The sequence below is a fragment of the Symphalangus syndactylus genome, chromosome 1 (assembly GCF_028878055.3).
Source record: "Symphalangus syndactylus isolate Jambi chromosome 1, NHGRI_mSymSyn1-v2.1_pri, whole genome shotgun sequence".
In the NCBI taxonomy this organism is placed as follows: domain Eukaryota; kingdom Metazoa; phylum Chordata; class Mammalia; order Primates; family Hylobatidae; genus Symphalangus; species Symphalangus syndactylus.
In genome coordinates, this window is record NC_072423.2 from 27,965,895 (window position 1) to 27,992,826 (window position 26,932).

The 26,932-nt window shown below is 44.9% G+C and overlaps 2 protein-coding genes across 2 annotated transcripts in view; one reads left to right on the forward strand and one right to left on the reverse strand.

Annotated features, from left to right (window-relative positions):
- The window catches only part of MALT1 (MALT1 paracaspase), a 212,314-nt gene that overhangs the window by 139,455 nt on the left and 45,927 nt on the right, over positions 1 to 26,932 (reverse strand). The gene's annotated exons all lie outside the window — the stretch shown is intronic.
- The window catches only part of ALPK2 (alpha kinase 2), a 131,647-nt gene that overhangs the window by 5,568 nt on the left and 99,147 nt on the right, over positions 1 to 26,932 (forward strand). The gene's annotated exons all lie outside the window — the stretch shown is intronic.

The following is a 26,932-nucleotide window of genomic DNA, read 5'->3' on the forward strand; positions in this document are numbered from 1 at the left end:
GTGAGCTATGATTGCACCACTGCACTCCAGCTTGGGTAACAGAGTGAAATCCTGTCACAAAAATAAGTAAATATGTAAATAAATAATAAACATCAGAGATCATTTTACCACAGTTGAAATGCTTATCTGATTTACAGCATATCTAGCCTAACATTTAAGATACCCATTACTCATCTATTCTTTAATTCTTTAGATAACATTCTTCAGGCACTTACATATGCCAAGCATTTTGCTTAACGCTAGAGATGGAGGTAAATAACACAAACACTGTCCACACCCTTACAAAACGTCAACTCTGGTTTCGACGATCAGTGGTGAACAAAGAAAGCCACTCTTCCCCTTACCACTCCAGTATACTAGGGAGACAGCCAGATTGGCATTTGCTGGCCCTTGACCATGACCTGGACTTTCCCACTTCTTCATTCCAACCTTGTCGAGGTCTCCCCTTCCTCGTCTTTATCCCATTCAGCTTAGAAACCACCTGTAAGGTTCACAGGTGAGATTCTAGTTACCCATGGGTTTGTCCAGCCTCAAACATTCTCTTCTCCTTTGATCTTGTTGCACAGACCTCCCTTTTGGTGGTTATTCATTGCTCAGGATTGATGACAAGTTCAGTAGACTATGGGCCTCACGGGGGCAGGAGCCCTCTCTGATTCACACAAACATCCCCTACAGCCTGGCACAGTGCCTGCAACATAAATATTTGTTAAAAGGATAGATGGGGACATCTATCTATGTCTCTCTCTTTCTCTATTGTTTTTGTGGTTGGTTTATCTAGATCGATGTTAGCAAACATTTTTCTAAAAGGGGCCAGATAGTAAGTATTTTAGCCTTTGCAGGCCAGATGCAAAAATAGGCCACAACTATTCAGGTCTGTCATAGATAATATGCTTTAAAAAAAAAACATAGTTGTGTACCAATAAAACTTTATTTACAAAAACAGGTGAGGGACCAGATTTGGCCTGTGGGCTATAGTTTGCCTACCCTGGTAAGATCCTTGAAGATCTACACACTGAAATTCTTTGTATGTTTCCCACCCTTGCTTATTTTTCTCTGAGCACTCAACACATATTTCCTGATTAATTTTAGTTTCACAGTAAACCAAAATATTATACCCACATTTTAGCCAGAAGAGAAGCTTGACATGTGTTAAGATTTGAGATTTGCTGTTACTGTTTTATGTTGCATATACAGGATGAGGGTATAAAGGAATGGAGGAATAAGGAGCCCATGAGGAATCCCCAGAGGCAGGTGGGCAAGTCAAAGCAGGAGGTATACAAAGCAGGAGGAGAAACTTGGGGAGGGAACTTGCCCTGTGGAAGGTTCAGGGAATCACCATTGCCTGCTCTGAGATCCAGCAGGGCAGTGGCTTTCCATAAAAATGGAAGATTTGACACAATAGAATCCACTCTTTCCAAGCTCCTGGGCTGCCATTTTGAAAAATAGCCCATCTACTAGGAAAAGTATTCAGTTGTAATGCAAGAAATGTTGGTAGAGCCCTATAATAGATGTGGTCACATTTTGCTGCTTAGCAGTAAGTATGCTGGGCACTAATGATCATGGAAAGTTCTGACTTTTTATACTGGTAGTTCTGAATTCTAGCTGCCCATTAGTATCACCTTGGGAGCCTTTGAAACCCACTGATGCTTGGGCTTCGCTCTTGACCAACTAAATCGGAATACCAGGTGATTCCAGTGTTTTGCTGAAAATGAGACACTCTCTACGTCCTAAGCATTCATCTGTAAAGTGATTTGATTTATACCAGTATGTTAAATGCTGGTGAGGAAAATGAATGGTATTTTGTGCAAATGCCTTTCAAAGATTAAAAGTTAGTTGTTAGTTATAATAGTAGTCTCAAAATTTCCTGCTATATACCGTCAACCACTGGATTAGCTCATAGCCCAAAGAAAAGTACTTTTCTTCACCTACATTTGGTCTTTGGGTCATTAAATCTGAGTTTTTAGATATTTGAAAGCTCTTGTTTCTGTGTTTCCCAAGGGCTTTTTTGGTTTAACAAATCTAATCTGCAGTTCTGCTTGGAGGCTAAGAGCCCTGCGGTTGTATTTATGAACCTTTTGATTTTCTCTATCTTCCCTGCATTCTCTTCCTCATGCCGTCCTCATCTCATGAACCAGTGCACTTCAGGCAAGTGAGATGGCGGGGAAGAGATTTATCATTGCTGTTGCAACCTTTACATTACCATGGGTCAATTGTGCTTGGCAGGGAAGAGAAATGGAAAGCCAAGAAGGCATTCCCAGGGAGAGAAACATCAATAATCACATTATGGTATGCACTGTAGCTTGAAATAGAATTTTTTTTTTTTTCCAAAAGATGTAGGAGTTGGGGCGTGGGGAGGAAAATGCAAATAGATGTCTTCTACCTCATAATGAAAGCAAATTGCAACGATGTGTATACAAATGGGAAATTGTGGTCTCTTATGAACACAGTGTAAAGAAAGGCAGCAAAGCAACAGATAAAAATCTGTCCAGGAACCCGCACTTAGATATACCCCCTCCTCAGCAGGGAGGACTCCTTTGATGGTTGCAATCACATGGCTGTGCTGAGAGCCAGCAGGAGGGAGGTGGAAGGAAGGGGAAGGGGGCAGAGGACGCACCAGGAGCAGCAAAGCTCCGCCCCTGCCTAGGCTAAAGCGGGACAAAGCAGCCCCTCTGCTCTCTCATCAACTCTGCCCTGGCATCAGCCGGGCTGGGGACAGGTCCATAGAGCACCGGGCAGGGACAATGACCAGGAGAACGGCACAGTCACCACAAGCCAATCAGCTCATGGAGTGTATACAGGGTTGAATAGTGTCCCCCAAATCCATGTCTGCCTGGAGCCTCAGAACGCGACGTTGTTTAGAAGTAGGATTTCTGCAGGTATAATTAGTGAAGGAGTTCATATTGGATTAGATTGTTGGATTATTACGGAAAAGGGGTTCCAATTCAGACCCCAAGAGAGGGTTCTTGAACCTCACACAAGAAAGAATTTGGAGCAAGTTTATTAAGAAAGTAAAAGAATGGCAGAGCAGCGGTGTAGGCTGCTCGCCTGAGTATACTTATTTATTGATTACATGCTAAACAAGAATTGTATAATTTATGTGTTTTCTGGGAAAAGGGCAGAAATTTCCTGGAACTGAGGGTCCCTCCTATTTTTTAGATTCTATAGGGTAACTTCTAAATGTTGCCATGGCATTGGTAAACTGTCATGGTGCTGGTGGGAGTGTCTTTTGGCATCTAACACATTATAATTAGCACATGAGCCGTGTGGACGACCAGAGGTCACTTTCATTGCCATCTTGGTTTTCGTGGGCTTCGGCTACTTCTTCACTGCATCCTGATCTATCAGCAGGGTCTTTGTGACCTGTATCTTATGCTGACCTCCTGTCTCATCCTGTGACTAAGAATGCCTAACCTCCTGGGAATGCAGCCCAGTAGGTCTCAGCCTTAGTTTACCCAGCCCCTATTCAAGATGGAGTCACTCTGGTTCAAACACCTCTGACAGGGTGGATCCTAATTCAATGACTGGTATACTTTTAAAAAGGGAAAACAGAGCCACAGAAACACACACAGAGAAAAAAATGGCGGTGGGAGGACAGAGACAGAGATTGGGGTGATGCAACGGCAAGCCGAGACAGGCCAAAAATTGCCAGCAGCCACCAAAGGCTAGGAAGGAGCAAGAGAAGAGTCTTCCCTGGAACCTTCGAGGGACCGTGGCTTGACGACAACTTGATTTTAGACTTTTTGGACACAAGAACTGTGAAAGAATAAATTTCTGTTGCTTTTTGCCATCCAGTTTGTGGTAGTTTGTTACACAGCCCTAGGAAGCTAATACATGGGGTAGCTGAGCAATCCTGTAAAAAGAGGCAGGGCTTTTTGCCTACCTGGACATAAGCACTGGCCAGGTTTATCTGAGAATGCAGTGTTGGTTCCAGACACACCAGCTGAGTTCATCCAGACCACCCAGTGGGAGATGTCTAGGGACCAAGGGGCAAAAACATTTTTTTCAACTCTGCCCCAAATTCACGATTGATTATTCAAGGATTTGAAGGGGAAATCAATAAGGTCTCCTGGGTCACTTGTGTTTTTCCCCCAGGGGACATTTGGTAATGTCTGGAAACATTTGGATTGTGCTGACAGGAGGGGGTGGGGTGCTACTGCATCTGGTGGGAGGAGGCCAAACCTGCTGTTGAACATTGGACAGTACGCAGGGCAACCCCCACAGTCAGAATTCTCTGACCTAAGATGTCTGGAGCACCGAGGTTGAGCAACTTTAGCAAACTACCACAAAACTGGTAGGCTCTCGTAGAGCAGCAGTTTCTTAGTTCTCATGGGTCTGTGGGCTGGCGGGCTGGTTCTCTGCTGGTTTTCCCTGGCTTTCTCATGCTCATTTATGCCACTCAAGTGCATTTAAGGATTGGTTGGGCTGGAAGGTCCAGTGTGGTTTCCCTGACAGGCCCGGCAGTGGACACTGCTGTTGGCTGGGCTGCCTTGCTCTCCTCCACATGGGCTCTCATCCCCCAGGAGGACGGCACTGGTTTCCTTACAGGGCGGTCTCAGGGCAGCATTCCAAGGTCATGGAGCTGCAGGGCCTCATGAGTTCCACCCAATATCATTTCTCTCACATTCTCTTGGCCAAAGCAAGTCACAGGCCAACCCACATTTAAGAAAAATAGACTCTACTTTTGAAGAGTAGTGGCAAAGTCACATTGCAACAAGGTGTGCATACTCACATGAGTGGAATTTGTAGCCAGATTTTGTAATCTGCATCTTCTATCTGTGGAAAATTTAACTGATCTTTTAAATCATCTATTTGCATGTATCTTTATCCTTCTCAAAAAAACCATCTATGACTGCCCCTTGCCTATAATTTTTTTATCCTTTGTTTTTGAGATGGAGTCTCGCACTGTTGCCCAGGCTGGAGTACAGTGGCAAGATCTGGGCTCACTGCAACCTCCACCTCCCAGGTTCAAGCAATTCTGCTGCCTCAGCCATCCAAGTAGCTGGGGTTACAGGCACATGCCACCACGCCTGGCTAATTTTTGTATTTTTAGTAGAGATGGGGTTTCACCATGTTGGCCAGGCTGGTCTTGAACTCCTGACCTCAGGTGATCTGCCTGCCTCGGCCTCCCAAAGTGCTGGGATTACAGGCATGAGCCACCACGCTTGGTCTATTCTTAACCATTCATTTATCCAACAAACATTAAGAGCACTTAATATGCTCTAGAATCCAGTGCCAAGTAAGAGGAAGCAAAGTTCTCTATGATCCCACTCACAGTCCAGTGGAGGAAACAGACACTGAAATTTCAGAAATGGGTATTGAACCAGAGAGTGGTCACCCAGACACAAGGTTTTAAGCTGTTTTTGTTACATGTTTCATGCTTGCAACCCTGTTTGGATAGTTTTTCATTTTCTTTTCCACTGGAACTCTAACATGCTATTAACCGTTGCACCTCACAGAGTGGATTGTTTTTAGAACGTGGACTCTGTGACTTCAGTAATGTGTCGGCATTCTCATTTATTTCTCATGTCCAGGCAGACAGACAGACCCTAGGAGCCATGGGGTACGGTGTTACCTTCCTCAAGATACTCTGGTTTGAGAGCTCTTTGTAGGTGCTTGTCATCTGTGCCCTGGGGAGGGCCATCAGCCTCTTTCTGTACATAATCACCCAAGGAAACCTAAACCGTTTGCCAGACATCTGAAAAACATGAGTTGTTGTTCATGAATGAAACCAGCAAGTGAGTATAGGTGAATCACTTAAAGACACCCCCACTGGGGCCAGACGTGGTGACTCACGCCTGTAATCCCAGCACTTTGGGAGGCCAAGGCAGGCAGATCTCTTGAGGTCAGGAGTTCAAGACCAGCCTGGGCAATATGGTGAAACCCTGTCTCTACTAAAAATACAAAAATTAGCGAAGCATGGTGGCGTGAGCCTGTAATCCCAGCTACTCGGGAGGCTGAGGCATGAGAATCACTTGAACCCGGGAGGCGGAGGTTGCGCTGAGCAGAGAGCATGACACTGCACTCCAGCATGGGCAACAAAGCGAGACTCCATCTCAAAAAAAAAAAAAAAAAATCCCCATTGCTGGAAGAAACACCTCAGAACACACAACCTGCTAATAGAATTGTCACCATCAATTTCACTTACAAAGAAGAGACAATCTTTTCCACTATTGACAGCCAGGGTCCCAAGATCTGGGTTTAAATCCCAGATCTGTAAGCTGTATCATCCTGGGCAAATTATTTAACTTTTCTTTGTCTCAGTTTTCTCATCTGTAAAATGGGAATAATAATAGCACCTGCCTAATAGGGTTGTTGTGGGGATTAAATCAACACATGCAAAGAATTTTGAATATTCAATAAATAATAGCTATTTTAGGTGCTTTAAACATGCTCCCCACCTCAAACTATAATTTTGGAACACATTAAAATAGGAGAGTTTGGAGGTAAGCAAGGCAGCATTTTTCCCCTCTGCTATTTCTCTTTTGGAGGGTAAAAAAAATGTAGTTAACTGATTGTTCAAGGAATCATCAGGTAGAAATAAAGATGACTGAATTTTTATTTCATGCTAAGATGGAAAATGCATTTCATCCAAGGTTGGAAAGCGTTTTGTGAACTTCATGTTCCTGTGAGCTTAAGTAGGTCTAACAAGTCTTAAGGATGACTGGTAGAACTTTCCGACACCTGGAAGGCGTCTGTGTTCCCAACACAGGGCTGAGGCGGGTTCCCGTGGCATTCTCCCTGAATGAATTCAGCAGGCACGCATCAGGGCCATGACTCAGACCATGCCTGGAGCCCTGCTTGAATGAGTTCCGAGGGTCTGACGAGGAACTCCCAGTTAGTCCCCGGGTGATAGGTCCCTTCTGAGAATCCACGGCTTGTCATCACATTCTGGCGGTGACTTTAGTAGGTAAGTGTCTCAGAAGAGTGAATGGTTATAGGCCAGGTTCTGGGACACTCACTCACCTTTAACTGGGGATGGGACTTGGGTGGCTGCTCCCACCATGGTGTGGACTCCTCAGGGCAAATCATGCTAGTCAGGTGACAGGTGATAGGTTGATCCAAGAGCCCCTCCCAAGACTTTGGGACAGTCAGGGAAAGGTGCACCAATCTCTAGAAGTTGGACACGTTCCGAAAGTACTGTCACTGAAAACTGTCACGTTCTGAAACTGTCACTCCATTGACACCTTCTGAGAACTGAGCAGACCAGGCACATTAGGGGAGTTCTTGGAGTCAGCCCTACCTTGTAATCACAGAATTAGAGGCAGACACGTCTGGAAAGATTGAAAAGATGCGGTGTCTCTCTCATGTAGAAATCGTGATGTGTTAGTGCTGGGGAACAGTTGACCAACTCCCTCTAAGGTAAAGCTCATAAAGAAATTACCTGACAAGAGGAGATGGCTAGTTATGGGCAGAGCTGAAACTAATCAGGCCCTGTGAGTCCTGGGAAGGGCTTTGCCCCCACTCTGTAGGGAGAGGGCAGGACTGAGAAAGGGGTTCAGTTTGGCAGCGTTAAGTCTCTGTCCTGACCAGCCCAGCCTATTTCACCTCCTCATGCACTCAGCTGAGGGCCTCTCATGACAGCCCCAAGGCCTCCCTGCCTCTACCAGGTCGTGCCTGGGAGCCTCTCCTGCCCCTGCCTCCTGAGTTCTCCATGAACCACTGTGTGACTTGGACCTCACGCCCCTCCCTGTCTGCCTCCAGGCTCCATCACCTGGAATTCCTGCTTTGTCTTCTCCGAAGCACATGCTCCCATTCACTTTTTTCTGAATCTCACAATGCTGGGCCAGTCTCAGTACATTCCATGAGACATCAGGCTACACCTCAGCAGAGTCCCCCTCACATGGGAGAGGAGCTGCGTGCAGGACTCACTTCAGGCCACACCCCACACCTGGGCCCCAGGTGAACCTGAGAATGGGTGAGAATGGGCATGGCCTGTGAGAGGGGTTAAGCCCTGGGATGGTCCCTCAGACCCTGCCTGTCATAGTCAGCTTGAGCTACCCTACCAAAATACCATAGTGTGGGTGGCCTAAACAACAGAAGTTTCTTTCTCACCGTCCTGGAGGCTGGAAGTCCAAGATTGAGGTGCCAGCATGGTTAGGTTCTGGTAAGGGCCCTCTTCCTAGTTTGCAGAAGCTGCCTTCTCACTATGTTCTCACATGGGACAGAGAGAAACAGAGAGAGTGCAAGCTCTCTGGTGTCTCTTCTTCTAAGGGCACTAATCCTGTCATGAGGGCCCCACCCTTGAGACCTCATCTAAACCATATCACCTCCCAAAGGCCTGTCTCCAAATACCATCACATTGCAGGTTAGGGCTTCAACATATGACTTGTGGGGGACATAATTCAGTAGCTAGCACAGCTCCAAATATGGAAGGTTCCTGGCTATATACAGGGCCAGACTAAGACAAGGCCAGTGGGGGTGGACAGGGACCCACTGGTTCAGAATCAGAGATTTGCAGCACTCTGTGAGAGCATAAGTAGACACACTAAGTATCATAAATAGATACTCGGCTCTCAAGCCAGACTACCCAGGTCCAATTCTTGGCCTCATCTCTTACTTGGGCAGGTTGCTTAACCTCTGTCTGCCACCATTTCCGTATCTGTAAAATGGGAATGATTGCAGTATTTACTTTGCAGGGTTGGGTGAAGATTAAATGAGATAATACACATAAGGAAACTTTTTGAACAGTGCTGGTACTTAACAAATGCTAAGTAAATGTTCGTTCTTTCTGCCCTGAGATCTCCTGTGTATTGTTAGACACAGCCATTCTTTGTTTTTGTTTTTCTTTCTTTTGAGTCAGAGTCTCACTCTGTCACCCAGGCTGGAATGCAGTGGCACAATCTCGGCTCACTGCAACCTCCGCCTCCCAGGTTCAAGCAATTCTCCTGCCTCAGCCTCCTGAGTAGCTGGGATTACAGGTGCCCACCACCACACCTGGCTAATTTTTTTTTTTGTATTTTAGTAGAGACGGGGTTTCACCATGTTGCTCAGCCTGGTCTCAAACTCCTGACCTCAAGTGATCCACCCGCCTCGGCCTCTCAAAGTGCTGGGATTACAGGCATGAGCCACTGCACCCGGCCAAATTTTTTTTTTTTTAATTAGCTTGTGGTGGTGGCATGCACCTGAGGTCCCAGTTTCTTGGGAGGCTGAGGTGGGAGAACTGGTTGGGCCTGGGGGATTGAGGCTGCAGTGAGCCATGATCACACCACTGTACTCTAGTCTGGGTGACAAAATGAGACCCTGTCTCAAAAACAAACAAACAAACAAAAGATTTGTGGGAGGAATTAACACAACGCATCCAGGGGTTCTGTTCTTCACTGAGTCTTGCCTCAAGGGCAGCAGGCAAAAGAGCCATTCCACGTACAGCCATCTGAACTGGGGGAAATGATTTGAATGAACTGTGGCTTCTTGGTGGTCAGAGGCTCTGCTGCTGAATCCTTAGGGGACTGGGTGAACAGAATAATCTAACAGGCCTCCCGCAGCTGCTGTAGGAGAAGGCCCTGTTGTCAGCAGCTCTGGTCACCATTTGAACTGCAGGGTGTGACTGCTCCCTTTCTGTCCTTGTCACTTCCCGTTCCCTGCGGCGGCTGCTGCGGCAGCCGGATGGAGATTCTTCTCCTGTTGGAGCTGCTCCTTGACAGCCCTAATGAGGCTGCTCCCTTGGCCCTGTGCAGGGCGCCCTGCTTGCCCGTCTGCCTGCCAGTGGCTGCCTCTGCTCACCAGTGGGCACCAGGAGGTGGCAGCCAGGCAGAGGCATCATGAGATGGTCAGATCAAGGAGACAGAGAGGGACACAGGACACAGCCAGCACCGAGGCCCTGACAACAGAACGGCAGACGAAGGGAAGCCACTGACTTGTGACAGGTTTCTTCCCTGACCACAGGTCTCTGAGCCTGCTTTTGGGAGAGAAATTCTCAGACCTGGTTTTGCTCATTCCCCCTTTCTGGGTCCAGCAATTCGTTTTTTAAGAAGGAAAACCAACTCTTAACATCCACACAGGGCATGCAGGGGCAGCTTGCCAGTCATTGAGTAGGGAACTCAGCTCAAATTGAGCAGCTACTGGAGTGACAGCTGATGTTTTCCTGAGAATTTAATAAGGGGACCTTTACCCTTAATGGGAACATTGGAGTCACCAAGCTGGAAGTGACTTCAAGATGTTGCCGCTCAGAGCCTGGTCTTGGACCACCAGCATCAGCATCCCCTGGGAGCTTGTTAGAATGGCAAAATCCCAGCTCCCTCTCCAGACCCAGCCAATCAGAGCCTGCATTTTAATGACATTCCAAGTGATTCGTGTGCATTTTTAACACAACAGAAACCCTGCTGTAAGGCTTAGGCTTAGCCCACTCCTGGCTATACATTACCTCTGGGGAACTTTAAAAAAGTATTGATGCTTATATCCCACCCCTAAAAAATTGTTTTAATTGGTCAAATCCAATTGGTCTAGTCCACTGCTTACACCCTATAGGTCACCCAAGGCCCAGAGAGATCACAGGACCCATCCAAAGTAACACAATGGGTTAGGAACAAAGCTAGGGTTAGAACACCAAAATTCTGTTTCCCAGGGCCCCCGAGTCCATTATGTTAATGACTGCATCTCATCCTACCAGTGCCACCCTCCCAAACAAACTCTATTAAGATGCATCCTGGAATATAATTCAAAAAGGAGTGATCATAAGGACTTCATTCAAAAATAAGGATTCATGGAGGGCCTACTATATGCCGGGGATTGTTCTAGACCCTAAGGATACAGCAGCGAATACTGGAGTCCCTGATCTCATGGGAAAGGGATATCAAGAGCAGCCAGACTTTTAACACACCAGGAACTATGTAATGGGTCAGGTGAAAAAAGATAAAGCAGCACGAGGGAGGGAAGGTGCATGACAGTGGGAAGGTCTCTCTTGTGAGGGGCTCTGAGCACAGGGGTGCAAGGGCAGAGAGGGAGGTGATGTGAAGGGGTGGCCTGCCCCTCCACACCTGTGGGTGCTTCTCGTTAGGTGGGACGAAAGACTTGAGAAAAGGAATAAGACACAGAGACAAAGTGTAGAGAAGGAAAAGCGGGGCCCAGAGGACCGGTGCTGTGCTTACAGAGGACCCACACCGGCCCCGGCCTCTGAGTTCCCTTAGTATTTATTGATAATTATCTTTACCATCAAAAAGATAAGGGAGTGACTGGACAATAGGATCACTGTAGGGAGGAAATCAGCAGTAAGACATATGAACAAAAAATCCTTGTAACATCAATAAGTTTAAAAGAAAATGCTGTGCCTTGAGATGCATATGCGAACATCTCCATAAACCTTTTAGCAGTATTGCTCCAGCAAGCCCCACCTTATTCCTAAAGGCGGTTTTCTCCTTACTCAGTAAACAAAGCACACAAAGGGTTTTACCTGGAGATGTTCCATCGCCCAGGGACGGGCAGGAGACAAATGTTTTTCTTTTTCTCTAGATTAAAGAGAATGGTGATGACCTTTAACCATAAGCAGCCTTTAGGCACTTGTTTAACAAAGCACATTCTGCACCGCCCAAAATCCTTTTAACCTTAAGTCACCACAGCACATGTCTCTTGCAAGGACAAGGTTGGGGGTAGGGTCACAGATTAACAGCATCTCAAATACAGAACTAAATGGAGTCTCTTATGTCTACTTCCTTCTATATAGACACAGTAACAGGCTGATCTCTCTTTCTTTTCCCCACAGTGATGTGGTTATCACCTGGGGAAGGCAGGTTCTCTTAACCTTCTGTGACTCCCACGTCGGCTCATTGCTTGTAGGCCATGGCACATGGTCATGACTTTGGATTTGATTTGGAGTGAGATGGAGACACACAAGAGGGTTTCTGAACAGAGATGTGATGACATTTTCTGGCTAAGTGTAAAAGGATGACTCTCATCTCAGTGATGTGAATGTATCCTCTGGAGAAGACTCGGCACAGATGGGGACCTGCAAGCAATGATCGCTGTAATTAGATGAGACGGTGGTGCCTCCACCCAGGACGGTCCTGCAGAAGGTGGGAGGAAGCGGCCAGGTTCTGAGTGTGTCTGACAGGAGCTGCTGTTGGACTGGATGCTGGATGTGAAAGGGGAGTGAAAGATGGACTCCACGATTTTCGGCCTGAGCAGTTGGTAGAATGGAATTGCAGTTTTCTGGAGACAAGAAGCAGGTTTGGATAGGGACATCCACAGTTTGACTTGGGGCGTGCTGGGTGTTTGATGAATTAGCAGAGCTCTGGGCCTCTGTGGCCAGGGATGTTTGTGCTGCTGAGACCTGGGGCTGCCCACCATGGCTTGTCTAATGGAGCATTCATCTTAGTCCTGCTCCCAAGACGACGGTACTTTCAGAGAATAGATTTACAGTTTAAACTTAAGATCGTTTTGGTATATTGTCACAATGCTCCTTAAGACTTCTGGGACTTTATGCTTGCTTGGTGACCTATTAGATGCTGCGGGTGGAAATTGCTTCTGGATAACTTTGAGTTTTCTTTTAATAAGAAGGGTCAGTCATCTATTAACTAAGCGTGGTGGTAGTAATGCCATAGGATTTTTTTCCTTTCTGAAATCAGTTTGCCCATTGCTTGTTCAAAGAATCTCTGGTGGGTCTGTGTTGCTTCCAGAGGCTCAGAAAGCTGTCAAAAGTGCAGAGCTTCTGCACCAAGTGGGAGCCAGGAAACCGCTCCCCACGCATCCCCAGGAAAAGATCCTGACTCTACCACGAACCTGCCGTTCTCTGACGTGCTCACTATCGTACAAGAGTCCATGTCCATTTATTTAGTTCAGTGCTTCTGAGCGCTGGCTGCCCAAAGGAATAGCCTAGAAGCCTTTAAAAAAAACTTGATGGTGAAGGTTTCACCCCATTATGCTGCTTAATTGTGTTTTTTGTTGTTGTTGTTATAGTTGCGGGAAGAGGTGGGGCCCTGGCACTGGTATTTTTTTCCTTTGATTATTTTTATTTATTTTTTTTTGAGATGGAGTTTTTGCTCTGTTGCCCAGGCTGGAGTGCAATGGTGCAATCTCAGCTCACTGCAACCTCTGCCTCCGAGGTTCAAGCGATTCTCATGCCTCAGCCTCCCAAGTAGCTGGGATTACAGGCATGCACAACTACGCCTGGCTAATTTTTGTATTTTTAGTATAGATGAGGTTTCACCATGTTGGCCAGGCTGGTGTCAAACTCTTGACCTCAGGTGATCCACCCGCCTTGGCCTCCCAAAGTGCTGGGATTACAGGTGTGAGCCACTGCACCCGGCCTTTTTTGCCTTTTTTCTTTTTATGAGACAGAGTCTCTTCCTGTCGCCCAGGCTGGAGTACAATGGAGCAGTCTCAGCTCACTGCAACCTCCACCTCCCAGGTTCAAGCGATTCTTCTTCCTCAGCCACCCAAGTAGCTGGGATTACAGGTGCATGCCACCACGCTCAGCTAATTTTTGTATTTTTAGTAGAGATGGGGTTTCACCATGTTGGCCAGGCTGGTCTTGAACTCCTGACATCATGATCCACCTGCCTTGGCCTCCCAAAGTGCTGGGACTACAGGCCTGAGCCACTGCTCCCAGCCCCTTTTTTTCTTTTTAAATAGACTTTAATTTTAGAGCAGTTTTGGGGTCACAGCAAAATTGAGCATAAGACACAGATAGTTCCCACATACCCTCTGTCCGGCACGGTACATTTGTTACAATCCATGAATCCACACTGACACATCATCACCCCAAGTCCATAGTTTACATGAGGGTTCACTCTTGGTGTCCGTTCTACAGGTTTGGACAAAGGTGTCATGACATGTATCTACCTTTGTAGAATGAGCAGTAGTCTCCCCGCCCTAAAATCCTCTGGCCTTGGTATTTTTACAAAGTGCTCCAAGTCATTTGAACATTCAGCCAGGGCTGAGAACTATTGATTTAGTCGTACTGTGTGCCAGGCTTTGCTTTCAGCACTTTATAGGAGTTAACTCCCTTAATCCTCACGTCACCGGGTTGATGTAGGTTCAGCTATTGTCCAGAGCTGTCAAGTGGCTTGTCCAACGCTGCCGAGCAGATGGGCCAGCATGTGAACCCAGGCACACTCGCTGCTAAGTCTGTCCCTTAACCGCTATGCAGTACTGACTTTGCCAACTGCCTCTGCAATCGGCTTCGAATTGCTCTTGGGTGAAGAGGAAAAGTAAACTTTCCCCTGCAGGTCACACACACACACAGTGCCCCTGGACAGAACTCCGCACCCTCCACACGGGAGCTCCTCCCCACCCACTGTCCCAGTTCTTCAGGGGCCTCTGCCCTGGCCCTACCTCCTGAGAATCCCACGTCAGCTCATTGCTTTATTATCCCTTACACATGACCTGATCATTCCAGCTCTGGTGCATCTGCCAGGAATGCCCTCCCCTCTTTCCACGCAGCCAAAATGTCATTCTTCCCTGCGGGGCTTGAGTTCTGTGCTCCTGGCTTCGTTTCCTGAAGGTCCAGGCCACCGTGACCTCTCCTGTCCTAACCACCAGAAGCGCTGGCTGCCTCGGCTGTGCCTTTTGGAATTCAATGACGCTAGATTTTGCGAATTGTGTACTGCTCCCTGTTTAATACCAAAAGTCTCATCCCTGGGGAAGGAACCAAGTCTTCTACTAATTTCTTGTTTCTCTTCTCAAGTCCCATGCAGTGTGCTAAGCATGTATAGTTGTAGGTCCAGCAGGACACATGGGAGAACGGGCTGTTCCTGCTCATTCGGGGGCCACAGGTCACATCAGATACGGAGAGTAAGAGCATTTGCTCCTCGTCCCCGGTCTGTGGTATAAAATGCAGTTAGCGTCTTACAGAATTATTTTCCATCCCTTCCTACATGACTATTTTATTTGCTTCCCAGTGAACTGGAACCTGAGGTCTAAACCCCTTAGTATGGGATGGAAAACCTTCCATGATCTGGGCTCAGCCACCTCTTGGCAGGTGACCATATCTCCTGATCCACCTGGGCCAGCCTCAATTTCCTTAGCATGGCCCCAGTCTCTGCCTGTTGCTTTGGTGTATTTAGAGAGTCCCTTTTCATTCTCTGAAGTGTCCTGTTTAAACAGTGAACAACGCAGTTACCCTACCTTCCCGCCTACCACTTCCCCAGGTTCCAAATTAAAAATGGTTTATTGTTTCCTGGGAGGGCCTGAAGCTTTCCTGCCTCCTTCCACATTTAGGCTATTCCTTCTGCCTGGAATGATCACCCCTCCACCAGCCACAGGCACACACCATCTTTCCTGCCAAAATCCCACCCTGTATTTCCTGGTCTGCTTCAGCTGTTGAGCTCCCCAGGAAACCTCCCTTCATTATCTTGCACGCCCCCAACACCTGAATCCTTATAACTGGCACGCTTGTTAATGGTGCCTGGCACACACTGTCCTGTATTATAGCTGTTTGTATAGACAACGTCATTTCCCTTACTGGATGGGAGGCTCCTGAGAAAAGAGCCAGGAACTTCACATCTTTATCATCCACATAGTGGCTAACACAATGCTTTATACATGGTAGACATTTCCTATCATTTTCTTGGCCGTATAACTTAAGACATGTCACATCTTCTCTGGGCCTCAGTTCCAACATCTGTAAGATAGTTCCAATTCCTGTATCTCTTAGGGTCTAATCAGGAAGACAAAAACGATTTTGAAGCATTTAGTGCAGGGTTGCACAGATGATTGAGCCAACAGGGAACAGTGAGGTCACCCAGAGCCACTATCTCCTGGGCAGCAGAGACAAAGGGAGGAGGCAAGACTCCCAGTTCCAGGTCACAGGCCACAGAGCAGAAACTGGACCTCTGGTAGGCTGTCCCATGGGACCTGGAACTATGAAAGAGATGGTTTCTTCCTTCTTTCCTTCCCATCCCCCAATCTACTGTCTCTCTTTGGTCAAACATAGCAAGAAGCCAGCAGTCATGGGAGCTGGGGTGTTGCAGCCTCAGGGGTCCGCCCTGGTGATAGAGAGCAGAACCCCGGGGAAGAAGGCAGGTGGGTGAGAAGTGGCCTGGGAGAGACACAGCTCTGAGGTCCCTTTTGGCTCTTTAGGTGTGTGGTTCAATCAATCTGTTGAATAAATAACTGAATAAATTGGTAAATGTATGAGGAATCTCCTCATTGTTTTGAAAGGTATCAAGTTACTTATAGAAAATATGATCAAGAAATTCAGAGAATTCTTCCATCTCTAGGACAAACATAGCTTTGGGGCTTGGGAAAGATCAGTCTTTCCTATTCTGTCAGTTATTAATATGATTATTGATAGCAGTTGTTAGGCAGCTAATAAAATACAGACACTTGGCTTAAGAAAATATGATGACCTTCACCTGGTGCTATCGCCAAGGAAAGGACACGGATGTCATTGTGTGATTATTTATTGAGTGGACCCCTCTTCCCCCTCCCTGCTGCAGTGGGAGGGAAGGCTCAAAACATTCACAGCCACAGGAGGGGGAGCTTCAGAGGCCTCCCTCCCCCTGCATTCCTGGCTGAAGGGGTGAAGACACTACAGACCTCGTGTTTCCAGATTTTGTTTTCTTTCACTGGAAAGTGGAATGCATAATAAAATGGAATGCCTGTGGTGCAAGATAGTGGTTCTATAGTATCTAAATTCCAGAGATAATTCCAAATCTTTTTTTTTTTTTTTTTTTTTAGTTGGAGCCTCACTCTGTCACCAAGGTTGGAGTGCAGTGGTACAATCTCAGCTCACTGCAACCTCCGCCCCCAGGTTCAAGTGACTTTCCTGCCTCAGCCTCCCAAGTAGCTGGGATTACAGGCATGTGCCACCACACCTGGCTAATTTTTGTATTTTTTTCGTAAAGGTGGGGTTTCAATATGTTGCCTAGGCTGGTCTCAAACTCCTGATCTCAAGTGATCCACCTGCCTCAGCCTCCCAAAGTGCTGGGATTACAGGCATGAGCCAACGCGCCTGGCTGAGAATTCCAAATCTTATCTCTAGCCAATACTTCAGCTTCTTCTTCTATGAACCCTGCCTTCAGGACACCTGGTCGAGTTGCTGTTTGAGTTTCAGCAATTTTAATATTGTTGGGAGCAGGGAAATGACCTCAGTGCAGGAATAAAGGATTATCCATTTTTCAGGCCACACGAGATTACTGATTTTATTTTTATTTTTGCTGGTGGAATCACCCACCTTAATGGTCAATAGGTAGATGTATGAAATAATGCATGTGACCCTTAGGGTAGGATGAGGATGAGAATGAGGATGAAGAAGATCATGATGATTGAAATGTAGGGACTGAAAAGTATATCATTTTGATGGGTATATTGTGCTGGTAGCTAGAAAAAAATAAATCGTTCGTTTATGTCTTCCTTTTCTACTTGTTTCATTCTGTTCCCCAACCTCTTGTCTTCATATTCCTCTTTGATAGGGTTACTAGTCCTGTGGATTCTTGTCCTGCTTATTTCTTACTCATATTTTTAACCCTTGTTCCCAAAGCACAAAATCATGCTAAGTTGGCTGAATCCTGAAGAACTTTTAGGATTAGCTCTTCCAGAATTGATGGAACCAGCCTCCTCCTGCCCAAAATTAAATTACATAGGCCCATGTATTAAGCATTGAATCAGAATCTCTGGAAGTGGAGCCCAGACACACAGATCTTCTTTCCCCTTTGCAAATAAGAAAAACCACAGAGGTTATATCATCAGCCTAAGAGGATACACAAATGAACAAACCAAGCAAAGCAGTGACCTCTCCATGCTAATGCCCATCTTCCAGGGTACAATAGCTAGCTGTTCTGCTGTGACAGTGTATCCAGGCTTCCCTTGGTGAACAGCTTAAATCAATGATTCTCAAACTGTGTTCCTTGGACTTCTGGAAGTCCCTAACACCCTTTTAGGGATCCTCAGGGTCAAAAATGTTATCCTAAAAATACTCAAACATACCCAGCAATCCCATTACTAGATACAAACCCAAAGGAATATAAATCATTCTATTACAAAGATATATGCACGTATATGTTCATTGCAGCACCACTCACAATAGCAAAGACATGGAATCAACCCAAATGCCCATCAATGATAGACTGGATAAAGTAAATGTGGTACATATACACCATGGGACACGATGCAGCCATAAAAAGGAACAAGATCATGTCCTTTGCAGGGACATGGATGGAGCTGGAAGCCATTATCCTCAGCAAACTAATGCAGGACCAGAAAACCAAAAACCACATGTTCTCACTTATAAGCGGGAGCCAAAAAAAATGAGAACACATGGACACAGGGAGGGGAAAAACACACACTGGGGCCTGTCGGTGGACAGTGGTTGCGGGGGAGCAGTGTAAGGGGTAGAGCATTAGGAAAAATAGCTAATGCATGCTAGGCATATCTAAGTGATGGACTGATAGGTGCAGAAAACCACCATGGCACACATTACCTATGTAACAAACCTGCACATCCTGCACATGTACCCCAGAACTTAAAATAAAAATTAAAAAAAAATTCAAACATTATTTGCCCTTTTCACTGTGTTGACATGTACACTAATGATAAAAAGTAATGAAGGGTAAGTCTGTTGGTGGCTTAGCATGAATCATGGTAGTGGTCCCGAACCATATTAGTTGCCACAGAATTCTGCACTTCCATACAGCCACAGTTAAAAACAACAAACAAAAAGTTTTACTTAATAATACCGTTGATGCATCAGTAAAAATGCGGTAATTTTATTAAATCTTGATAACTCAGTAGCCCTTTTAATACCCCATGTAATAAAATGGGAAATATACACAGAGCACCTCTGCTGGATTTCCTCAGATGATGAACATCTCGAGGACAAGCTTCTGCATGATTAAGTTGCAAGCTGAATTAGCCACTGTTTTCATGGATTATGATTTTTACTCAAAAGAATAACAGACAAATGATGGTTATTCAGCCTTGGGTATTTGGCATTTTCTGAAACATGAACAAAACAAGCCTGCCACTTCAAGGAAAACTAAAAGTATGTGTTGCCAGCAATAAAATCCAAACTTTCAAGCTATCATTGCAGTCCCTTCTCTGAACTAGGGACTTCCAGTTTTTTTTCCAATATTCCTTCTGTTTTTTTCTCTATCTTCTCTCCTATGGGGACTCTGATTATGTATATATTGTAAGCTGGTATACCATTGGGCTCCAGAACTCTTTATTTTTCTACATTCTTTTTTCTTTGTGTTCCTAAAATTGGATAATCTCAATTGACCATCTTCAAGTTCATTGATTCTTATTCCATCTGCCCAAATCTGCTGGAGAGCCCTTTTGTGAATTTTTTATTTCAGTTACTGTAATTTTAAATCTCTAAATTTCTATTTGGTTTGTATGTATAATTTCTATGTCTTTATTGAAACACCATTCTCATACTTTTTTTCAGCTCTTTAGACATGGTTTTCTTTAGTTCTTTGAACATATTTAAAATAGGTAAAGTTTGTGTCTAGCAAGTCTAGGGACAGTTTCTATTGATTGCTTTTTCTTCTGTGTACGTGCCATACTTTATGTTTCTTTGCATGTCACATAATTTTTGTTGAAAACTGGACATTTTAAACAATGTAATGTGGCAACTTTGGACATGAGATTCTCCCACATTCCCAGGGCTTATTGTTGTTGTTTGCTTGCTTAGTGACTTTTCTGTACTAATTCTTTGTTGTCTGTGGCCCCTGAAGTTTCTACTGAGTTAGCTTAGTGGTCAGCTAATGACTGGACAGAGATTTCCTTAGGTGCCTGGAACCAATAGGTCTCCCAGTTTATTGAGGGGCTGTGTGTACATGTTGAGGTAGGAAGCATGCTTTCACACTCAGCCAGGCAATTGACAACTCTGCCTTAGCCTTCACTTCCTGCTAGTGGAGAGCCTTAAGGTCAGTTAGAGCTGCGAACTCAGAATTTTCTCAGGTCTTTCATAAGCACATGCGCTGGACATGCTTAGGAAGGCTGCTCACAGCCTTATGCATGTGCATGGCCTCCTAGATCCCCAGGAGAATGTCTCAGCTTTTCACTGACCCCTATGGGAATCTCATTCCCAGCTTTCCCTTTTAAGCTTTTTGGTTACCCTATTGTTTAACCCAATTGTAATCTACTGCCTCAAGCAGCCATGGGGCTAAACAATTGCCTTTTTTTTTTTTTTTTTTTTTTTACAAATGCCCCTAGGGAAAAAGTTATTTTTGCTGGGTGAACTCTAAGTCAGATCACACAAAAACAGTCTTGTGAGTGGGGTCTTCCAGGGAATTACTAGACAGGTCAAATAATGACAACTCTCTGGGTATGGGGCTTTGAAGGAGGCCCAACTGTGTCCTGCCCCCTCCAGCTGCTGCCAGGCTACTGGTTTTCACTGTGATTGTGGAGTCTTGGTTTTCAAGACTACTGTGGAGCTGGTTATGGGGGAATAGGACTAGGGCAGGTTAAAGCACCAGAAAACTGTTCTTACTGAGATTCAGCCATTTTTCTTGAATAAAGGCTCCCCAGATTGCCTTTAATTTTCAGAGCCCTGAAAAAGTTGATTCAGACAAGTTTTTCCAGTGTTCTTGTTGCATTTACAGAGGTGAGAATTTTCAGGGATGCTTCCTCTGAACTTCTAGCTCATATCCTCCATGCTTCTACTTTCCACCATACAACTTAGCACAGATTTGATTTACACTGTTCTCTGATAAATTAACATTCGTATTATTTCCCTAAGTAGAATTTTGGAAAGCTTGTGCCCTTCATCAAAAGCGTAACAGTTTATAATATTTTAAAATTATTCTGATAAGATCAGTGATAATATTAAAAAAATGTGGTTTTAAAAAGTATTATTTAATAAAATGTATTAATATTTGGAAGATATCGTGAGCCAAGTTTTTCTTTTTTTTTTTTTTTTTTTTTTTTTTTTTTGAGACGGAGTCTCGCTCTGTCACCCAGGCTGGAGTGCAGTGGCGCGATCTCGGCTCACTGCAAGCTCCGCCTCCCGGGTTCACGCCATTCTCCTGCCTCAGCCTCTCCGAGTAGCTGGGACTACAGGCGCCCGCCACCACGCCCGGCTAATTTTTTTTGTATTTTTAGTAGAGACGGGGTTTCACCGTGGTCTCGATCTCCTGACCTTGTGATCCGCCCACCTCGGCCTCCCAAAGTGCTGGGATTACAAGCGTGAGCCACCGCGCCCGGCCCCAAGTTTTTCCAAATGACCAATGTATGATGTTACAAGATCATGCATGGGTAAAAGATGCACTTAAAATGCAATATAGGGCTGGGCATCGTGGCTCACGCCCGTAATCCCAGCACTTTGGGAGGCCAAGGCAGGCAGATCACCTGAGGTCAGGAGTTTGAGACCAGCGTGGCCAACATGGTGAAATCCCGTCTCTACTAAAAATACAAAAATTAGCCAGGCATGGTGGTGCATGCCTGTAGTCCCAGCTACTTGGGAGGCTGAGGCAGAAGAATCACTTGAACCCTGGAGGTGGAGGTTGCAGTGAGCTGAGGTTGCAGTGAGCCAAGGTGGCGCCACTGTACTAGAGCCTGGGAGACAGAGCAAGACTCCGTCTCAAAAAAAAAAAAAGCAACATAGAATGATGGATTTTACGTAATAAGTATGGGAAGTTCACTGATGTGGTTTCAGATTCCACATTGTAACTAATCTTCATATATATCAAGTAAGAATATTTTCAATCAGATGAAAAGATTATTAAAATATTCCTTCTTTTTCCAACACATTAATGTGTCAGGCCAGTTTTTCTACATATATTAATCAAAACCATGTATGGTATCACACTGAATGCATAGATACAAAAATCCAACCATCTTCTGTTAAGCTTGATATTAAAGAGACATGAAAAAATTTAAAACTACTCTCATGAAATGTTGCTTTGTCTTGGAAAAATATATTATTTTCCATAAAACATTATTTATGCTAATGTGCAATGAATTTATTCTTATTTTAAAATGAACTAGTTAAAAATTTTTAATTGTAATGTAGTAAATATTGAGAGATATAACCCATATAAACAAAAGTTCTTTGAAGTCCTCAATTATTTTTAAGAGTGTTAAAGAGTCGGCCGGGCGCGGTGGCTCACGCTTGTAATCCCAGCACTTTGGGAGGCCGAGGCGGGTGGATCACGAGGTCAGGAGATCGAGACCACGGTGAAACCCCGTCTCTACTAAAAATACAAAAAAATTAGCCGGGCATGGTGGCGGGCGCCTGTAGTCCCAGCTACTCGGAGAGGCTGAGGCAGGAGAATGGCGTGAACCCGGGAGGAGGAGCTTGCAGTGAGCCGAGATTGCGCCACTGCACTCCAGCCTGGGCGACAGAGCGAGACTCCGTCTCAAAAAAAAAAAAAAAAAAATTGTGTTAAAGAGTCTTGAAACCAAAATGTTTTCAGATACTCTGGTTTAGACCATTTCTGGGGTTCAAACTCAGAAGCTTCATTCATTTAAGGTAATATGGACCTCTTTTTCTTTAATAAGGAAATGATTAATTTAGAAAGAACCTAGAGAATTCAAGCAAGACTTTCACAGCAGGGGAGAGGAATGTTACTGCTTCCCTCTGCCAAAAGAAAAGATATGCAAGGAGGGAATTCAATTAATTGTTCAGGGAATTTCTTCCTGGACGGTTTTGCATTCCTGTCAAATCACTGTGGGGCACACAGGTCTCTCTGCCAGCATCCTGCAAAGATTCTACACCCCGACCCTACTAACACCATTTTAACCGCTGCCATTGGAGTCCCTTCTCTGAATTCCTTTTTCCCATCCAGTCTGTTCCGTACACCTTAGCACAGACCTGATCTACCAGGTTCTCTGGAACATTAATACTGTTTCCTTCAGTCAATTTTTAGTCATTTGGGGGCTGGACATGATGTTTCAGGCATCTCCTTCACTCCACTGCAGCTCCTAACATAATGCTGGGAACCATGGTACCCATTACTCTATGCAAGTCTGCCATTTGGCTGATCAAGATTGAAGACTTAAGACAGAAACACTTTATTTACAGAATGATCTCTCTACACTGTGTTGTTTCCTTTCTGGTAATGTTAGTTTTCTAACAGCAACCACAGAGCCAGGCAGCCAGGGCGGAAGGCTCTTTCTTATCCTGGCTCTATGGCTTTCCAGCTTTGTCATTTTGGGGAAATAACTCCTTTGAACCTCAGTTTTGCCCACAGGGAGGAGGCAGACATTGTTTAATGTAGGAGTCACCCAGCAGATGCTGGTTTCCTTGCCCGATTTTCTTCCCCTCTTCTTTAGGATGCTTCAAGATATTTAGCAAAGACATGTCAGCCATAAATCATAACTCTTTCAAAGGCACTCATTAGCCACTGAGAAGTTAATTACACTTAATCCAGTTCCCTTTTCTCTTTATTGACTATACTTAGGATGGATTATAAATCTCTTATCAACTAAAACACATGTTTCATAAAATTATACATCACAAAATTATGACAATCTCCCATCTGTTTATTTAGTCGTTAAGAATTTAAATAGAGTGTATTTAACTCAATGTTTTTCTCCATGTTTTTCTAAAATTCTTTTTGTTTTCTCTCCCTGATTCTTGAGAATCATCTCTGCTCCCCACCTCTCCTGATTTCTTACTGCTTTACCGCCCCTTGTGCCTCTCAGCCTTCTTGTCTTTTCTTCCTTTCTCCCTCTTCTACACAAGTCATGGTACCTTCAGGGGAGGTGGTTTCTCTGCAGAGGGCTCATGGACTGGATAGGTCAGGATATCAAAATTACTTGGGATTTCCCAGTAGTCCCTATTGCCCACCCTGCCACAGCCCCCCTGCCTTTTCTTTTTCTTTTTTTTTTTGAGACAAAGTCTTGCTCTGTCATCCAGGCTGGAGTAGCTGGGACTACTGGTGTGTATCACCATGCCTGGCTAATTTTTAAGTTTTTTACAGAGATGGAGTCTTGCCATGTTGCCCAGGCAGGTCTTGAACTCATGGGCTCAACTGATCCTCCCACCTCAGCCTCCTGAAGTGCTGGGATTACAGGTGTGAGCCACTGTGCTCAGCTTGTAGTGCTGTCCGTGCTTAATGGAGGCCAAATCTCCAAGAATTAAGTGAAAAGGTTCATGAAGAAGACAGTGTTGTAAACCAAAAATTAAATTCTAAGCCGCGCCACCGCCCCCACACCCCTTGGCCAAGGGGATCCCTAAGAAACCTAAAAAACTAGTTCAGGCCATGACAGGAAGGGTGTTGGACGTGCCTCATTATACCCTCCTCTCTTTGGAGTTTAGGCACAACTGACCACCACTGACATTAAAATAGAGATCGTAAGACTCACAGCAGACTCTGTAGCAGGAAGATACCCAACTCCAACCTGATTCTGGTATAGCATCACATCACAAAGAGCAGGTCCTAAAGAAAATCAAAGTATAATGCTCTAAAAATATATTTCTTTGATATATTTTTAAATGGCCCTGCAAAGCCATACTCTTGTGGGAGGAAATCTGCATTCTGTAGTGATTCTCCTTCCCATCGCTTCTCGGCCTTTTGGCTAAGATCAAGTGGGATTCTCCTTCCCTTTCCAGGTCTTTTCCTGATTCAGGAGAGAATCTGACACATTCTAAGGTCCAGAGAGGACATTTACCATTTATTTCCTCTGAAGCCTGCTACTTAGGGGCTGCCTCTACATACAAGAACCTTGGCTTCCACAACCCACTTATCTTAACTCAACAATTTCTTTCTGCTGGCTTCAACTCTTTAGGCAAAGCTTAACTCTTCTGATCAATTACCAATCAGAAAATCTTGGAATCTACCTATGACCTGTAACCTTGCCCCTCCCCCCCACTTCAAAATGTCCCACGTTTCTGGGCTGAATCAACGTGCACCTTATATGTATTGATTTATGTCTTTGCCTGTAACGTCTGTCTCCCTAAAATGTATAAAACCAAACTGTAAAAGCTGGCTACCTCGGGCACTTGTTCTCAGGACCCCTTCAGGATGTGCCCCAGCCATGGTCACTCATATTTGGCTCAAAAGAAATCTCTTTAAATATTTCACAGTGTTTTTTTTTGTTTGTTTGTTTGTTTTTGCCAACAATGTGGATGTTGTGAAACTGCAGCAATAGACATTTTTCCTCATCTGAGAAGAGTCCACTTGAACTGTGGAGCCCTAAGCCTGATTGACAGTGATGAGGATGAGGCTGTCTCCAAGGGTACGCCAAGGACAATTTGCATCAGAATGGCTTTGAGATCTTTAAAAGCAGATTCTCAGGCCCTTGACCTAGGGATTCTGATTCAAGAATTTTAAACAGAGTTCTCTGATGATTCTTCTGCATGATTCTTGAGCACCAGAGGTATCTTTGTCTTGGCACTGCCCCCTTCTTGAAGAATTCATCTGGCATAACATTTCTTCTTTGCAAAGTCCCTTAACATTGATCTTCTCATTTAAACCTCAGAGTAACTTAGTGAAATAGACCGGAGCGCAGGTATTGTTTTCTCCAGAAATTTGCCTTAAATTTTATTCTATGTGTGCTGTTGGCCAAGGCAAAGCCCAATATCAGCCATGGGTCAAGCTTGGCCAATCTCAGCCGCTCCTGAATGGCTTCTACCCAGGAGCCACGTTGCCAACTCAACAAGACATTATTGAAATTGGGATTAGATGTCTTTGACTTCTGAAAATGAGACATATGTGAGCTGGGACTCACCACTTGAGGGTTTATGAGGACATATAGGATTGTAGAGGCAATGGGTCCGTTCAGTGGGGAAGAGAAAGGATGACCATGTTGTATCTGTGTCTCACACTGACCCTTCCTGGGTTAGATATTTGTGTGTATTTCACACAAAGAACAGTGAATAAAGATCGAAGCATTGCCTCTCAGACCAAGCCAGACCCACAGCTCCTGCCTTCTAAAAATGACTGTTGACTTCTGGGCTGGCTGATACTTATAGTGAGGTCAGCAATATTACAATTACAATGCAGTCAAATGAGATTAATAAGGGTGCAACATACAAAACACAGGTAACAAGTTTTTACTGGGATTGCAGTGTCTGGAGAAGGGTTCCAGTGGGAAAGGACCCAGTAAAGCATGTCAGGCTGCAGGCTCCTTGTGACGCTGATCAACGATGGGAGGAGCCAAAGGAGCAGTGTCCATCCTGAACTGAGAGAGCAGGCTTGGTTCCATCCAGGATTCTGCTCCTCCCCTGCTGGGCCAAAGCTGAAAACCTGGCTTGATCTATGTGAGTCAGAATGGCCTGTGGACATGGGTTTCCAGTCAGTGGAGCTCACGGGCTGTGGTTTAGACTTTTAGTCACATTAAATTAAAAAGGAAACAGCACTGTCCTTCATATATGTAGTCCTGTCATGGTATTATCTTTATGGCCTCTGGCAAGAATAACACCCTCTTAGCAAGGTCTTCAAAAGATTTGAGGGTTCTCTGTGCCATTCCAGCACATGAAGAATTGATATTTTACTTATTTGTGTACAATGTCTCACTCTAGAAAAATGCTTTTTCAAATTCCCATAACATAAAAATGACGTAAAAGGCAAGAAGAAGAAATTAGAATATAAAACATTTTCCCCATTCATCTAAGTAATTCTCAGCATTTTCTTTTTTTTTTTTTTTAAAGTGAAAACAAGTTTATTAAGAAAGTAAAGGAATAAAAGAATGGCTGCTCCACAGGCAGAACAGCCTTGAGGGCTGCTGGTTGCTCATTTTTATGGTTATTTCTTGATGATATGCTAAATAAGGGGTGGAATTATTCATGAGTTTTCCAAGAAAGGGGTAGGCAATTCTTGGAATTGAGGGTTTCTCCCCCTCTTAGACCATATAAGGTAATTTCCTGACCCTGCCATGGCATTTGTAAACTGTCATGGTGCAATCCTCAGCATTTTCCATTTGAGGCAGCATTGAGGAAAGGTTCAAGGGAGGATGCTGAGTGCCTAGGATTCTCAGCAGTAGGGGCACCGGAGCCCAGAGGTCAGTTGCCTTTGGCCACAAACTCTTTTCCGGGGAGATCACAGATCTCCTTGAACATGCAGTAAAATGAAGGTCATTTTCTCTGTGTGCCATGGTGTGAAAATGTTGGCAT